Source organism: Lissotriton vulgaris, chromosome 6, assembly GCF_964263255.1.
Source record: "Lissotriton vulgaris chromosome 6, aLisVul1.2, whole genome shotgun sequence".
NCBI classification, from domain to species: domain Eukaryota; kingdom Metazoa; phylum Chordata; class Amphibia; order Caudata; family Salamandridae; genus Lissotriton; species Lissotriton vulgaris.
Genome location: NC_141694.1, coordinates 957,013,284 through 957,031,943, shown reverse-complemented (window position 1 = coordinate 957,031,943; position 18,660 = coordinate 957,013,284).

The following is an 18,660-nucleotide window of genomic DNA, read 5'->3' as shown; positions in this document are numbered from 1 at the left end:
CAGTGTGTAAAAGGGTGTATAGGTTTTATGAGTGCATATGATGAGTGAGTACATGTAGGGTGGCTATATAGAACTGTTGGTGAATGAGTGGATGTGTATGTAGATTTTGAAATTATTGAATAGGTTGGTATAATTGGTATTGGTATCTCCATTTTTTTGAAAATTTTAGTTTCTATTTTTCAATGTGTGTATCAAGGATTATATTTCGCTGAGAGGAAGTCTGCCACTCTTTCACAAGGATGATGTCATCAGTGATGTCATTTGAGATGTCAACAGTGATGTCATGAGTGATGTCACTAACCATGTCATGAGTAATGTAATATGTGACATCATCAGCAGTGCATTGCGGGCACGCGAGTTATAGTTAGCTGAACTAACTGTAACGGGGGAATTTCAATGGTTTTGTATGAGTGAAATGTCCAGCTAACTATAACATGTGTGAAACCTATGGTTTTTTTAGTGAATTTCTAAGGTTTTTTAAATGCTAATTCCTAACTATAACGTGGCTGAAACCTATGTTTTATATATATATATATATATGTATATATATATATATATTCACTGAAAAAAACATAGGCTATAGACCATATATAGTTAGGGATTAGCATTTACAAAACCTTAATTTACTCGCACAAAACCATAGAAATTCGCATATATAGTTAGTTGCAATAACTATATATCGCGCACCCGCAATCCACTGCTGATGATGTCACATATTACATCATTCATGACATGGTCAGTGACATCACTGATGACATCACTGATGACATCATCCAGTGACTGTGTGTTTAAATATGTCTTACATATTGAAGAATGAGTGGATGTATAAGTGTCTGGATGAAGAATTTAGTAGGTGCATGACTGACTGTATGAGAGAGTGATTAAATGTGTCTCACTGAGTGCATGGGTTAGTGACTAAACTGTCTTAAGTTGTGCATCATTATGTCTGTTGTTCTGTAAACTGCTGAATGTGTTAATCAGTAGCTATATGAGTAACTATATGGGATATTCATTGGTTGCCCAAGTATTTGTATGGGAGACTGAGTATGTGGATGAGTGGCTGGGAGGTGTATGACTCTGTGCAAAGATGTGTGAGCAGTTGATTCACTAGATGTATGGGTTCAAAAGTGCATGTGGAAACAGCTGCATGGGCTGTTGACTGTGTGCATGAGTGTATTGGTGAGTGAATGGATATCTCAGTGCTACATGTCAAAGTAAGTACATATGTAAAACACAGTCCATGTGAGAGTTGACATATATAAATAACTGAGCATAAGAGCCAGTGAATGTGAGAGTGGCTTTATGAATCATTGTGAACTTGTATGAGAGATTGTATAAGAGAGTAAATATGTGTTAGAATATGTTTGAATTAGTAAGGTGTGTATAACTCTATAGTTGAGGAAATGGAGGTGTGATTGATACTTTGCATGACTGACTAGGTGTGTGAGTAACTCCATGGATGAGTGACAGTCTGTGAGTGTCTGTTTACACTGAGTGGATCTATGGTTATATTAGAGTCTGAAGAGCTTCATCGTATTATCACATGAATGATGTCATCAGTGATGTCATCAGTGATGTCATTTAAGATGTCATCAGTGATGTAATCAGTGATGTCATTTGAGATGTCATCAGTGATGTCATCAGTGATGTCATGTGAGATGTCATCAGTGATGTCACTGACCATGTCATGAATGATGTAATATGTGACATCATCAGCAGTGGATTGCGGGTGCGCGATATATAGTTATTGCAACTAACTATATATGCGAATTTCTATGGTTTTGTGCGAGTAAATTAAGGTTTTGTAAATGCTAATCCCTAACTATATATGGTCTATAACCTATGTTTTTTTCAGTGAATTTCAATGGTTTTTTAATAGCAAATATGAAAAGCTGTAAAATGTCAAGTACGTGGTAGGTAAAAACATTTTCGTATTTATGCACTCTGATGTGCTTTGAACGCTGCCCCCCCCTCCTCTTTTCTTTTCAAAATTGGAAGAAACAAAAAGTATTCCCTTCCATAAATAACCCAAGACTTTTATTTTGTTATGGCAAGGGAACGAAATAGAGAATAAACTATAGTTGGTCACCATGGGTTTTAAAGAAGGGATGGTTCTTCACCAGATTAGATATTTTCCCAGACCCTCATTCTCCAATGTGATGAACTAGGCTAAAATTCTTCTGGTGCCTGCACCCTGTCACAGAATATCACCCTAAAACATGGAATCTCCCAAACACCAGATTGAGTTGAACCCCATAGTAAGCCTTATTTCTTCAGGGCCTCAGAATTTCTTTTGCTTTACTCATGGAAATTGTGGGATATAGGAGAAATAAGGTGTCACCATTAAGAAAGGGTAGTATTTAAATTTGCATATCAATTATGTTAAACCTTTTAGACATATGATATGCTAGCTTGAACTTATGCTTTACATTTGAAGCCGAATTCAACAGCTTAAGTAAGTAGGTTTTCGTAGTTGTAACTTTAAAGTGTGATCTAGCAAGCTGTAAAGATTTTCTAAAACAGTGGAGCGTATTTAGTTTTGTAATGTACATGTTTATGAAACGATTACACAAATGAAACATTTGTGAGTTTTAAATTTCCGGAGAAGTATAATTCACCAATAGCTTTCTCTGTAGATGTTTTTCAATTAACAATCCCAGTTCCATCACCCGCCCAGGATATCACTACTGTTAGTTGTCATTGTTGCTTCTCTTTTAATAAAAAATGTTTTAAGGTGTTTACTGTTTTTGTTGCGATGTATATATTTATAAGTTATTAAAGTGTTATAATCCTACTAATTTTTTATCGATTATTGCTCTTTGAGATATTCCCTGTCTACAAACAGAGAAGAATAGGAATATTCTGTCTCCCTTTGCAGATAGTGAAGGATAGGTAATGCGGACTTTTGTCCCCCGTTGTAATCCGTCATGCCTGTTTTTCTCCCCACTGATTGATTTATTGGCTGGACATTTATTGTTCAAGGACTAGTTCTTTCGAGGTATTCTCTGTTTGCAAATAACGTGGAATAGAAATATTCTGTCTAGTCTTTGCAAGTAGTGAAGGGTGGGTAATGCGGACCTTTGTCCCCCGTTGTAATCTGTCATGCCCATCTACTCCCCACTGATTGATAAACTAGTTCCACCCGGACCATTTATTAGAGGTACATCATCTGGCTCAACCGGAGGGTACCCCTAATAAAGAAGACATATGTAAAATACGAAGTAATCACTGTATCCTGTTAAACAGAAACTTTAGCATGAAACACACTTGAAAAGGAAGGGAAAGAAATCGAACAAAATCAGTAGGCCACTGATGAGTTTTTGACTTCGCTAGAAATAAGAAACATGAAAGTGGTGAGAGAAGCCAAGCTTGACGTTACGGTAGCCACGAGGTAGCTAGGCTCCGCCACCCCCCCCACTGCTCCAAGCATGTCTGTCCCACCGCCCGCCACGCCCAATAACGGTAACATGAAATAGATACAAATCAGCAGATACCTACCCCCATTCCGGAAACTCCCGAAGTGCAACAGGTTCGTGGCTACGCCCATCCGGAAGACGAGGCCTTCGGCACGTGTAGGGCGAGTCCTGCTGGCAGCCGTCGGCCGGGGAGGTCGTCGTGTAAGGTGGGCCAGGAGAGGAGCCGAGGCCGACGGGATCCCTTGTCCCATCCTCTTCTTTCTTCAATAATGGCTGCGACAACGGGGGGGGATGTCTTGCACATGCCACCGACCCCCCCCTCCCCTCGTATCTCCTGGTCTGGCCCCGGCTTGGTATGAGCTCCCCGTTCGGTCCTGAAGCGGCGCCCTGCAGGCCACGGGGGGGGATGTCTTGCCTCTGCCTCCGACCCCCCCCCTCTTATCGCCTGGTCCGGACATCACGGATATCAACACCAGGTGTCGGCGTGAGGTGCGCTGGGAGGGAGAGGCGGCGTGAACGAGCCTCTCCCACCCCCCCAGGTGGGGGCCCCTCAGCTGCACCCCCCAACGCTCCACTCACCCAAAAAAAGGTCTCGTCCACTATTGCGAGGCAATGATGCTCCGCTCACCCAGCGGGGGTCTCGTCCGCTGTTGCGGTGCAACGGCGCTTCTGAGTTCAGCTAGAAAATGAGTCCTGCGTCCAGAAACGTTCTCCTCGACTTTGAAGATTCTATAAGAGCCACGGGGGCCCCCGACCCCCGCAGACACCCCCGATGGGGAATGACTGCCATGATCACACACGGAACGACCACGACGTAGCCGCGGGACGTCGGCGCGCTGATGCCGGCGCCGGCCTCAGTCTTGAAATGACCAAAATCCTGCAAGACTACCAACTTGATCAGTTCCGGTGGGACACCAGTATGACCCGGTAGGAGAGATTGTTGCCTCCCACCCCACTTTGACTGATGGTTCATGTCGCCAGTCCCCTCTGCTACCCTTCAACGAAAACTTTTGGACTGCCGAAAGAGGTCCCGGTCCAACCACGAGTTGGTGGAGACATTTTGACTATACTTGGACCTTCCTGACCTCACCCAAAATGGCGCTGGTACAAATGAAACTCTCAACTCCTTGTTGTGCCCGATTGCTCAGCCTTGATATCATGAGATATGTATGCAGTTTTTAGCACATGAATTGATATGGGATAAGACTGATTATATGTTCGGACAATGAATTGATCCGGGATGGGTATTGATTATACGTTCGAACAATGAATTGACATGGGACGGGTACTGATTACACATTCGGACAATGAATTGATATTAAGTTCTAATGCATCATTGATTACTGTATTTATTGAAGGTTCGAATTGTCGACACTTTTGGTACTTGCTCACAATGAATTATCGATATGATTTTGTTGCACTTGTCGCACTTTTTACTATGAAATGAACGACCACTGACTCTGTTATGTTTTCCACAAATAAATACCCCACCCCCCCCCATTTACAGTTTCAGCCTGCTCCGTGGCCGGCCCACGGGGTCTTCTGTTTTAATAAAAAATGTTTTAAGGTGTTTACTGTTTTTGTTGCGATGTATATATTTATAAGTTATTAAAGTGTTATAATCCTACTAATTTTTTATCGATTATTGCTCTTTGAGATATTCCCTGTCTACAAACAGAGAAGAATAGGAATATTCTGTCTCCCTTTGCAGATAGTGAAGGATAGGTAATGCGGACTTTTGTCCCCCGTTGTAATCTGTCATGCCCATCTACTCCCCACTGATTGATAAACTAGTTCCACCCGGACCATTTATTAGAGGTACATCATCTGGCTCAACCGGAGGGTACCCCTAATAAAGAAGACATATGTAAAATACGAAGTAATCACTGTATCCTGTTAAACAGAAACTTTAGCATGAAACACACTTGAAAAGGAAGGGAAAGAAATCGAACAAAATCAGTGGTGAGAGAAGCCAAGCTTGACGTTACGGCAGCCACGAGGTAGCGAGGCTCCGCCACCCCCCCACTGCTCCAAGCATGTCTGTCCCACCGCCCGCCACGCCCAATAACGGTAACATGAAATAGATACAAATCAGCAGATACCTACCCCCATTCCGGAAACTCCCGAAGTGCAACAGGTTCACGGCTACGCCCATCCGGAAGACGAGGCCTTCGGCACGTGTAGGGCGAGTCCTGCTGGCAGCCGTCGGCCGGGGAGGTCGTCGCGTAAGGTGGGCCAGGAGAGGAGCCGAGGCCGACGGGATCCCTTGTCCCATCCTCTTCTTTTTTCAATAATGGCTGCGACAACCGGGGGGATGTCTTGCACATGCCACCGAACCCCCCCCTCCCCTCGTATCTCCTGGTCTGGCCCCGGCTTGGTATGAGCTCCCCGTTCGGTCCTGAAGCGGCGCCCTGCAGGCCACGGGGGGGATGTCTTGCCTCTGCCTCCGACCCCCCCCTCTTATCGCCTGGTCCGGACATCACGGATATCAACGCCAGGTGTTGGCGTGGGGTGCGCTGGGAGGGAGAGGCGGCGCGAACGAGCCTCTCCCACCCCCCAGGTGGGGGCCCCTCAGCTGCACCCCCAACGCTCCACTCACCCAACAAAAGGTCTCGTCCACTATTGCGAGGCAATGATGCTCCGCTCACCCAGCGGGGGTCTCGTCCACTGTTGCGGTGCAACGGCGCTTCTGAGTTCAGCTAGAAAATGAGTCCTGCGTCCAGAAATGTTCTCCTCGACTTTGAAGATTCTATAAGAGCCACGGGGGCCCCCGACCCCCGCAGACACCCCCGATGGGGAATGACTGCCATGATCACACACGGAACGACCACGACGTAGCCGCGGGACGTCGGCGTGCTCATGCCGGCGCCGGTCTCAGTCTTGAAATGACCAAAATCCTGCAAGACTACCAACTTGATCAGTTCCGGTGGGACACCAGTATGACCCGGTAGGAGAGATTGTTGCCTCCCACCTGTTGTGCCCCGATTGCTCAGCCTTGATATCATGAGATATGTATGCAGTTTTTAGCACATGAATTGATATGGGATAAGACTGATTATATGTTCGGACAATGAATTGATCCGGGATGTTAATTGATTATACGTTCGAACAATGAATTGACATGGGACGGGTACTGATTACACATTCGGACAATGAATTGATATTAAGTTCTAATGCATCATTGATTACTGTATTTATTGAAGGTTCGAATTGTCGACACTTTTGGTACTTGCTCACAATGAATTATCAATATGATTTTGTTGCACTTGTCGCACTTTTTACTATGAAATCAACGACCACTGACTCTGTTATGTTTTCCACAAATAAATACCCCCCCACCATTTACAGTTCCAGCCTGCTCCGTGGCCGGCCCACGGGGTTGTAGGCCCGTATTTGTGCACCAACATTTTTATTAAAGGTTTTTGAAAAAGCAAACGTAGTTGTAATGCGTAGATTGGTACGTTTCGAATAAATGGCCACTGTTTCCGATATATAAAAAAAAAAAAAAAAAAAAAAGCAGGTGAAATGAAGCAGCTCGATTAGTTAGGATTAAAAAGTATAGTACACAGAAACATTGCAAATAGGAATGGTCCATGTTTGTTGTAACTTATGTTAAAAAGCGGCGACTGTTGAAAATGGCAATGTATATGTACATAAGCGGCGTTCATTTGTGTTCACCATACCCCTTGCTGTAAACAGAACGAATACCGCAAAACACTCACAGCATTATCCTGCCAGCATAGACCTATGCACGCACGCAAACGACAGCCATTTTTAGGCACCATGGCCTCTCTGCCCGTTTGTTAAACCCCCAGCACCCCTCCCGTGCACACAACTCATGCATCGACCATAAAGCCCTCTCCCTCTGTGTGACCCTCATGAGAAATAAAACTCTGTTCTTGTGTTCCTGCTTCCAGCGCCCGTCTCTTTATTTGGTAACCGTTCAAGATGGGAACTAAGTGGCGTCTTGTGCCAGCAGCCTGGGCATCGGTTGTAATCTGGGCTGAATTTTTCTCAGCACGGGGTGTGATTCTCAGGGAAGAGCAGCGCATATGGGAGGAGGTTTATGGCCCATGCATGAGAGAGAGAGCATGGGTGACCAGTGCATGGGGGAGATGCTTGCGAGGGTGGGGAGCCATGCTGAGGATCGGCGGCGTGCAGAGAGTGGGTCTGGTCAAGGCATCTAAAATGGCTGCCGTGCACGACAAAAGTGTGGCATTGGAAAAAAAGCAAGATGGCGCAGACAATGTTTATCAATACGAATTAATTTATAACAATTATTTTTAACAATATATTTACTCGCAGTGTCAAAATGGCGGTCAACACTTCCTGATTTCCTTCGAATCGAACGTTAACAGACGTCACGATCGGCGGCGTGCAGAGAGTGGGTCTGGTCAAGGCATCTAAAATGCCTGCCGTGCACGACAAAAGTGTGCCATTGGAAAAAAAGCAAGATGGCGCAGACAATGTTTATCAATACGGATTAATTTATAACAATTATTTTTAACAATATATTTACTCGCAGTGTCAAAATAGCGGTCAACACTTCCTGATTTCCTTCGAATCGAACGTTAACAGACGTCACGCAGCAAAAAAAACACCAAAAAAAACGCTCACTCGCAGCCACTGGAAGACAAGAATCAACATATATGAGCCTTCTCAACCACCCTCAGAAAACATAGGGGGTCAGGATACGTCTCCCGTACCCCCTTATACCCATTTCTCACATTGTTTTTCCTCCATCTTGTAATTTAATTAAAACAAAACACAAAATGGCGAATTCCCGTTTCGCATCCCGATTCGCTACCCGGTTCGCGAACCGGAAAGCGCTTCTACCGCAAAAAATCAAATTTTTTTTATTTGCCCCACGGGACCCTTTAATAACCCCAACAGCATTTCTAGGGGATCAAGAGAGGTCTACCTTGCCCCCTTTCATTAAATTCCCCCTTCATTTTTCTCCTCTTCTTGTCTCTCGATCCTACGGAGACACAAGATGGCGGCCGCACCGGACTGTTTAGAATGTTGACAGACACCGGAGAGCCAATCAGCTTCGCTTCGCAAAGCTCCGTAACGCGAAAAGTTCGCGAACCGGAGCGCTACCCGGGACGCTGTCACAGATATATCTGTTTTTTAAAACGTTAATTTCTCAAAATCCACTGGAGCATATATATTGAGACCCAGCAAAGGCGCATCGGGCTAAAAGTCCCTACAATTTTGCCAAGTTTCGTGCAAATCCATTCAGCCGTTCGAGCTAAAAGTGAGGCCAAACGCCCTATTGAAAAATGAATGGGAAAAACCCGTTTTGGGACCCCCCTTTTTTCTCTGCCCCCCCTTGACGAAACCCCCCCAAATTTTCAGGGGCTGATCAGAAACAAAATGTGACATTTTCCTGAAAATTTCAGCCGATTCCGTCCACAAACGCCAAAGTTATTAGACATAGAATTTTCAAAAGTTCCATAGAGAAAAAATCCTAACTATATATACCTACTGGCGACCGCCAGTAGGTAATATATATATATATATAAACACCAACAGTTCTCAAAACTTGCTCCGTAATCGTGCTCAAGAGTGGGACACGGATTCCAAATAGGTGCGTGCTTTCTTTCTTTATTATTCCTTAAAACAGATGCTTCGGCATGCTGGCATGACTTGTTTCTCCCAACAGGTGGGCTTGTTCACATGTGGAGACTAACTACTCCCAGAGTTTTTAAACACCTTACTTCCTCTCTACCACTCATTGCGTCACATGATAGGGTGAACATAAAAGAAATACTACCTGTGTGAAATACATAACAGTTCGATCTGAGTATACATCTGTACTAGAGGATCACATTAGATGTACTCTTAGTATTTTCAAACTATTTGGATAAATCCCTAAATAAGTGGAAAAATAACTAAATACATAAATTTACAAGGAACAGTACATGGTATTGCAACATGACCAAGAAATAATGGAGACGTGCTGGTACAAATACCTGGACAATCAGAAAGAATGTTGTCTTTTTTTTGTTGTCTTTGTCGTAGTTGATGAATCACAAAAATTGCATGAATTCAAATCATTCAACTCATGTTATTAATCATTCAATTAATTCAAACCATGTTGCCTTTGTAGGGTGTAATATTCCTCTAAGTACTAAGTATAGTACTGTACCGAAAGTGTTTATCAGTGCTGTGTAAAGAGATTAAAGTGCTTAAAAAATAACTAATCACAATAAAATGTCTAGTGATTGCTGTGATCAAGTATATAAATTGAATGGACTTGATCACCCAATTTGTTGGAATACTAAATTATATGCAATAAATATAAAAATAATAAAAAAGGAACAAATAAAAAGAGTTGCAGACTGCTGATTGAAGTTGCTATCAAAAAAGAAGACTCAATACAAGTCATCATAAAAATACTGACATTGTAAATATATTCAGTTTGTAGTGAAAATTCCAAAGTTTTAGGATTGCTTATTTAACTGATAATTGAAAAATTTCAAGAGGTCCTAATGGTATCCTGCTGCCATGTGACGGTAAAAAAGTGTATGCGACTTGGAGACATGAAAGCTTCAAATGCGGGTACTACAACTAGGATCATAGTGTGTAAACAAGTGTGACGAAATAGATGGCCATATTTCCTGTTGGTGCCACTATTGCACAACTGGTATGTAATATATACATAAATAAATATACTCATACATATCATAGTATAAAATAAGTATAAAACTAATTATGAGCGTATCTATATAAAATATTAATTTCATATCAACTGTAGTAACACATGTAAACATAGTAATCCTGTAAACTGATATCCCTTGACTAATGTAAACTATCACTCTAACCTTCTACATTCATAAATATGTAAACAAATATATATATAAATATTTCAGTATAAAGGATATATAAAAACCCGTCATATGATATAGTTAAATTATGTTGTTTTTATACTAGTTGTTTTCATACCAATTCCGCATATCTAATGGAGCAATGTTGTCTACAAGAAATTGTACAGTTCCTCCCCATTGTTCAATCCATTAGGAGTATGGGTATTTAGTTCTAAAATGAACTTGGCTTCCAACTGTCTGAGGACTTTTTCTCTATTGCCTCCCCTCCTCATTGGTGGTACTGCTGCTATGACATAGTACTTCAGGTCTTCCAGTCTGTTCCAATATACCGCCTTAAAGTGTCTGGCCACTGGGTAATTCATGTCAGAATTGACTATCGCTCTCAGGTGCTGTAGAATACGTACATGCACCTGAAGTTTGGTACTTCCTACGTATTGTAAGTTGCATGTGCAACCCAACAGGTAGACAGCAAATTTTGTCCGGCAGGTGTATCTAGCCTTAATGTGGTTGAGGGATGCCCCGAATACGGTGGAGTACTGTGTGGTGTTTATTCCAAATTTACACGCTCTACACGTGTTGCACTTAATAAAACTGCTCCGGGGTGTTAACCACATTGTACCAGGATGAATAACTGGATTGCTCAATTCAGGACTGGGCTTGACTAGGGCATTGTACATGGATTGGGACTTTCTAAATGTCAATGCTGGGGGGGTCGGATATAACTGGCTCAAAACTATGTCAGTTTGAAGTTTTTGGCCAGTGTTTATTTATGATGGTCCTGATCTTTTTGTGTTGACTATTGTATGTAGCAATGAATCTCCTAGAGTTGGTTTCTAAGTTCTCTACAACAGCATTTCCTCTTCTCTTGAAACCAGATTTCTTGGAGCAAATTAGTAAATCATTTCTAGACTTTGTTCTGACTTTGGACAATGCAATGTTGATGACCTGATCACTGTAACCCCTGGCTAGGAATCTGAGTCTGCTTTCCTTGACACATTCTTCAAAAGAATGGTTGGTGCTACAGTTTCTTCGTAGCCTTAGGAATTCCCCGTATGGGATGCTTCTTATCAAGTGGGATGGGTGAAAACTAGACGCATGAAGCGTCGAATTTCCGGCAGTACTTTTTCTATTTAAAGAGGTCTCAATACCACCTTCTCCTATACTAACATGTACATCTAAGAAGTCAATAGATTTATTGTTGACTTCTGCAGTGAACTGAAGGTTCAATTCATTGATATTGAGTTCCTGAATAAAGTCCCTGACTGATGTTTCTGACACCTTCCAAATGAAAAATATATCGTCTATAAAATGCATCCAAACTATGATGCGCTCTTCCCATGTGTCTTTGTACTGTGCCCGTAGGACCTGCTCCTCCCACCAGCCCACGTGTAAACACGCGTAGCTGGGGGAGAAGCAGGCCACCATTGCCACACCCCTCATCTGATGGTACACATCTTGGTTAAATAAAAAGTAATTATTCCGAAGACATAGTGTGATCATTTCTATGATCATTTTACAGTGTTGGGACTGTTCAATTGGTTTCCTCTCCAGAAAATATTTAACAGCTTTTGTACCATCAACATGATTTATACTTGTGTACAAGGCGCAAACATCAAGAGAAACAAGAAGATAATCCGATGGCCAGGTAATCTCTTCTAGTTTTTTAAAGAAAATGAGTTGTGTCCTTGATATAAGACAGCAAGTCAACCACTAGTTCTTGTAGATGGTAATCCACATACTCTGAGATTTTCTCCAGGACTCCTCCTCTAGCATTGATAATTGGTCTTCCAGGTACAGGTACAGTTTTTTAATGAATCTTAGGTATAAAGTACATGACAGGGGTTATCGGGAATTCAGTTCGTAAATAGTTGAACTCATCATTAGTGATTAGATTGTCTCGTTTCCATCTGAACACTTGTTTCAAGCATAAAGCGTTCAACTTAGACAATTGCTGTGCATTTGATTTAGCATAACACTGGGCGTCATTGAGATGTTTGTTGGCCTCAATCATGTAGTCAGTTCTAGGCCATCGAACTATATTTCCCCCTTTGTCTGATTGTTTTATTATTACCTCGTTGTGTTTTTGTAGTTTTGCCATCAAGTTGTGATATTGCTTGAACTTGAAATTAGTACCTGTTTTGCGCTTTTTGATGTTTAAACGTCGTTTTTTTATTTCATCAATGATTATATCTTGATAGATATCTATTGCATCGCGCGGCATGACAGGAACGAAGGTAGATTTAGGTTTGAAGGGGGATTCCACTCTGCCAGATATATTGATGCCCATTTCAGCTGCCAAATCCTGAGTTGATCCAACAGACTCCTCCTGTTCAGTATTTGTAAGATTGCCCATAGTTAGGATAGTGGGGATGTCTGATGTTAATAAGTTGAAGGCTGGCTCTTTGTCAATCAATGTTAATGGTTCTGCACTTTTTTTGTAATTCTTCATTTCAAAATACTTTTTTAATTTCATTTTGCGGATGAACTTGTATATGCCGTCACGGGTTTGGACATAATTGAAACTGCTCTCTGGGCAGAATGATAGGCCCAAAGCCAATAATTGAGTTTCAGCCTAGTTTAGTTGCAGGGTTGATAAGTTTACCACTGTATTGGGATTGAACTCTATTTTTTGTTGTTCCACTTCTTTTTGCGCTGCTGGGTGTTTTTTGCGTTATCTGGCTTGCCTTCTGGCTTTCCATCTTTTGTTATTTTTTTGCGGCTTAATTTGCTCGGGCTTCCGTGGTCTTAGCATTTGACGCTGCGCCCGCTGTCCAAAATCCAGTACCTCCCCCGGTGTGAGGGCTCCCAAGTCTTCCCTGCCTTGGAATCTAGTGATCCCACTGTTGTCTGAGTCAATGTCACTGACAGTTGAGTTGGACTCTGAGAGGGACTCACTGGCTTTTTCTTGAATATTAACACCTTGAGCCCCACCCAAGACACCAGATGAAGGTGTTTTCTTTTGTAGGCCTTCAGATTTTTGGGAGAATGTAAATATTCTCCCTGTTTAGTAGTCCTGTTTATCCCTTGCATATTTATATGCCTTTCTTGTCTTTTTGATGTCTTGTTTTTTTATCCGAGCTTGTATTTCTGTTTTTGTTTTTTCTATCAATTCTTTGAAATCTAGTTTGGCCAAACTCTCATTGATTTCACTGATGTCTTTGACAATTGAATCCCGGTCAATTCTAGCGTATTTTATGAGAATGTGGACCATGCCCATGGAAGCCTCCAAATTGCTGCTGTCCCACTCCTTTATAATTTCAGGATTTAAATTTTCAAAGCTCGGTGCAATAAAAATTCGCAGTCCTCTTGGCACTCTGTTAGCTTTAGCATATTTTTCTAATGATCTTTGCTCCCACCATTTGGTCATTTCTGACCTCATATATATATACATAAACCAACAACACAAAATCTATTAAAAAAAATTCTATGATAAAATAAAACATGAAACTATTTGAATATCTTTAAACTTAAAAGTACCACTACAGTCAGTGCTACAGTAGGGAAAGTGTTGGATAGCGGATGCGTAAAAATTACTATTCCCACTCCAATGAATGCGACAGGAGAGAAAGTGTTGGGTAAGGGAGGGGTAAAACTTACTATTCCCACTCCAGTTACAGCAACAGGAGGGAAAGTGTTGGATAGTGGAGAAATAAAATGTACTCTCCCCACTCCAGTCAGTGCCACTGTAGGGAAAGTGTTGGATGGTGGCGGTGTAAAATGTACTATTACCACTCTAATCACTGCAACAGTACGGAAAGTGTTGGATTGCGGAGTGGTAACAGTTAAAATTTCATGTCAGTTCGAAATGTAAAACAAACAAAATATTAACAACAACAAAAATATTTAAAAAACAAAATAAATAAATACATATATAAATTATTAAAAATTAAAATACAAATATATGTAATATTACAAATTTAAAAGACATATTATAATATTAAATGAATATGACACACACCTACAAATATCATATTAAATAACATTTTAAATAATGTTTAAACAAATAAATATTTTTAATTAGAAATTATTTAGAAATAAAAACATTATTACATACCTTATCTTTTTTTCTTTCCTACCCTATATCACCACACAATTCACAACCCACATCTAAAGTTTAAAAAAATGGTCTTACATATTTAAAATAAATATCTACCAATTTTAAAAAATATCAAATAAAAAAAATTAAACTAATACAAATTAATAAACTGTCCAAACTTTACCCCTATAGAATCCACATTCCCCAGTTAAAAATAAACTGTAAAAAATAATTATTACACAATTAAACTTATTTTCAATTTAAAAAGTAATAGAATTTAACAACTAATTAGAAAGTAAGTAAAATGAATTTAAGTTCCACCCTTCACCCTTATAAAAGTAAAGCCAACACACAAAATATATAAACAATTACACTAATTAAATATCAATTAATCAATTAATATTAATGATCAACTAATTATTCATTAAAAAACATAACTTACTTCCCACCCTTTGCCCCTATCAACCTTACAACCCACACCTAAATTTAATTACACAATTTTCATGTTTAACTGTCAATTAATTAATTACTATTAATTAAGAACTAAATATGAATTAATTAAACATAAATTACTTCCTGCCCTTTACCCCTATGAACCCCACATCGCTAACGTAAAATTATTTACAGAATTTCCATAATTAATTTACAATTAATTAATAAATAATTAATTCAACATAAATTACTACCTACCCTTTACCACCTATGCACACTATAACCTGCACCTAAAATTAATTACACAATCTCCATAATAAATATCAATTAACAACGAATTATTATTAATAAAAATAAATTACTACCCAACCATTACCCCATAAACCCCACAACTCACGCCTAACATTAATTACACAATTTCCATATTTAATTTTCAATTAATTAATTAATACAAATTAACAACGTATTCTTAATTAATTTAAAATAAATTACTTCCCACCCTTTACCCCTCCAAACCCCACAACCCACACATACACAAATTATCATAATTAATTAGCAAATAAATAATTAATATTGATTCACAACCAATTAATAATAAATTCCTTCCCACAATTAACACTATCAAATCTCAATTAAATAAATATTAATAAATAAAAAATATTAGTTAATTTATTATAATTAAATAACTTCCCCCTTTCCCTATAAACCCACAACCCGCTATAAAACTAAAAAGCACATTTGATTAAAATACAATTGATGACTACTAATAATTTTACACATGTTAAAAAACATAAACAATTCTTATGCAAAAAAAATCACATAAATGTAAAATATATATTAAAATACAAAACACTAATTAGAAAATCGATATTTTAAACACCTATATTTTTTCAAACAATATTAATGACTTCTATAATTTTTTTACGGTATTTCTTAACTTAAAATCGATATTCTTGTCCTTGATGTTCTTGCTGTCGATATTTATGACTCACCATATTTAGAACTCGATATTTCTGTAGCTGACATTTTCAACTCGATATTCTGTCTGCACAACAAACTATATATATATCAGGAGACGGCACTCAGTAGAGAAAAACAATTAATAAAATGTTTTAAAGCAAAGGCAGACACCGTCTATGTGTTACTGCTTGAAAGCCTTGTTCACCACGCTGCTGTGTTCCCAAGTCAAGAATTAAATAATGTTACACGATCATGGTCATAGAAAGCGGCATACTCTATTCAATAGGTCTTAGAGTAATTTGAAAACATCTCTACAATGCATGTCTATAAACAAAAATTAAGGTAAATACACATGGAATGGTTGTACAGTACAAGTCCTATCATAAATAAACAAACAAAATTGAAATACAATTAAAATAAATAGGTTAAAATATATGAATCAGGGACTCCTTGGCCAACATATTTTCCTGACAAAAGTGAAAAAAACTTGTAAACGTATCACCAAAGTTGCAAAGAGAGATTATGGTTGAAATTCTGCCCCAGGGGGCAAAGTCACCCATGCATATGCAAAGGACATCCCGTCTTACAAATTAGCCACACAACTGTTTACGCTAATAGACAAAGATTTTTGTGACAAAAGTACATTTTGACCATAGTTGTAGGTTAGTTGATTTAAGGTAACACATGCACAACACTGTCACGTGTGTGAAAAATAAATGTAATGACTAAGAATAATAATAATAAAGTACAAATAAAAAATAAAAGTTACAAATAAGGAATTTGATATCTTAGCTCTTTAGCTGTCATCTTTCGGTAATCCATCTGAATAACCAACAACAAAGATAAGAAGACATAGATTATTTAGAATACTTGTCTTGCCGACATACATAGCAATATGAAAATAACAGATTAAAAAGCCTTTGAAGGCATACTACTGCAATGCAGGATTCATCAACTAGCTGAGTCCAAATGAAGAACACAGAGAAATAGGGACTCTAAGTGCATTATCATTCTGTAAAAAAGAGACATCTAATAGGCACCACTTTATAAGAAAGTATATTTCTCCTCATCGATGTTCATGCCTACCTGCCCCATCTTACCCATTCTCAAAATGCATTCAAGTTGTCTCTAGGCTTTCTCTCGATGCCCCCTTCTCAAAGTTTTTACAACCTGGTCTAGGATACAAAATGTCAATTTGGAGGGGTCCCTATTGTGGTGTTCCATGAAGTGTCGAGCTACTGTGTATGTTGTGTTGGTATTCCTAATGGCACGCAAACGCTTATGGGCCTCTAGTTTGGTGCTCCCGACATATCCATTGGGGCATGAAAATTCCAATAAATATACCACATATTCAGACTTACAGTTTAGTGGTTTTGAATGTTTTTTTTTAAACAAGTTGTTACCTCTGTTACATTCTTGCCATGCTGACAGGCCTTACATTTTGCACAATTCTTGAACCCGTTGTTAGGTGTAAGCCACTGTTGCTGTGTGATAGTGTAGATAATGACAAATGTATTCCCTATTGTTTGTGAACATCAGTATGTCAAATCGGATTCACGAGGCATATCTTTACCTAAAGTTGGATCTCACCAGTGCCTACTTAGAGCGTTCCTCAATTCCTTATGGTGTGGATTATATGTTATGATTAACCTAGTTACAGGCGTCACCTTCCCTTCTTCTTTGATTTTTTTAAACAGAAGATCTGTTTTTCTCACTTTACTGGGCTTTAAGTTTAGCATGTGCTAAAACATTACATCGATATCCTCTGGCTGTAAGTATAGCACACATTTCTCTTTCAGCTTGCTCGTATTCCCTGTTAAAGACGTAAATTCTTATGGCCCTTACAGCTCGCCATAAGGGATGCTTTTCTTGAGTGGTTGTAAATGTGACCTGTTTGCATGCAGTGTTGTGTTACCTGCTATTGGGTTGTGGTAAATGGAAGTGCAGAGACTTTGTTCCTTGACTTCTACTTTCACATCTAAAAATTTAGTTTCAGTATCACTGACTCTGCTTGTGAATAGTAGATTCAAATTGTTAGAAGTGATGCATTTATCAAACTCTGTAACAGAGGCTACATTACCCTTCCAAAGAATAAAAAGATCATCAATGTACCGTATCCATGTCACTATGTGTGACAACCACTTTTCCATTTCTGCCCCATGGAGCACATGCTCCTCCCACCTTTCCATATGCACATTCGAATAGCTGGGGGCGAAGCAGGTGCCCATAGATGTTCTCTGTTGCTGTTTGTACAATTTTTCGTCAAAAAGGAAAATATTACAGGTCAAACATCACTTAATCATTGCAATTAACATTTTGTTATGATCTGCAAATTGTCGTGGCCTACGGTTCAGAAAGTGTTCTGCAGCCCTCAGTCCATCATATATATATCCCACAGTGAATAGTGGTGTGCCCGCACTGACGGGGTGATAAACTTTTATTGAAAGCTGTATTGAAAGCTTTACTGTAAGGCAGAACCTGATGAATTTTTTGTCTTTAAATTTTGTAATGCGCAAATATTTCCGTATCAAGGGAATACCCATTCTTCACCACCAAATGTAGCAATTTATGCAATATGATTTGTGTTTAATGAAATGTAATCCTCGAATGAGGCTTAAAGCGAGTGTGAATATTGTAAAAACTACAAGTCTTTTGTCATGTGACAGGGTTTTGAAACACGGAGGTTAAAATGGCAAGACTTTGAATAGATAAACTATTGGTGAACAAGCCGGTGGTGCCGGCGAAACGTGTCCTTTGCAGCTGACCCAATAAATTATTTGGCCAGTACACAGCGTCGTGAATCCTTCATTGGTGGAGTGAGGGAATCTTGATATATATATATATATCAAGTCAAGTCAAAAGATCTTTATTCGGATTGTAAAAAACATCCATAAAAGTACATGACAAACACAGCAGAAGTATTAACATGGTCTTAAAAGGTGAATGTACGTAAATAAATAATTGCTGGTAAAATTACAAGTTCATA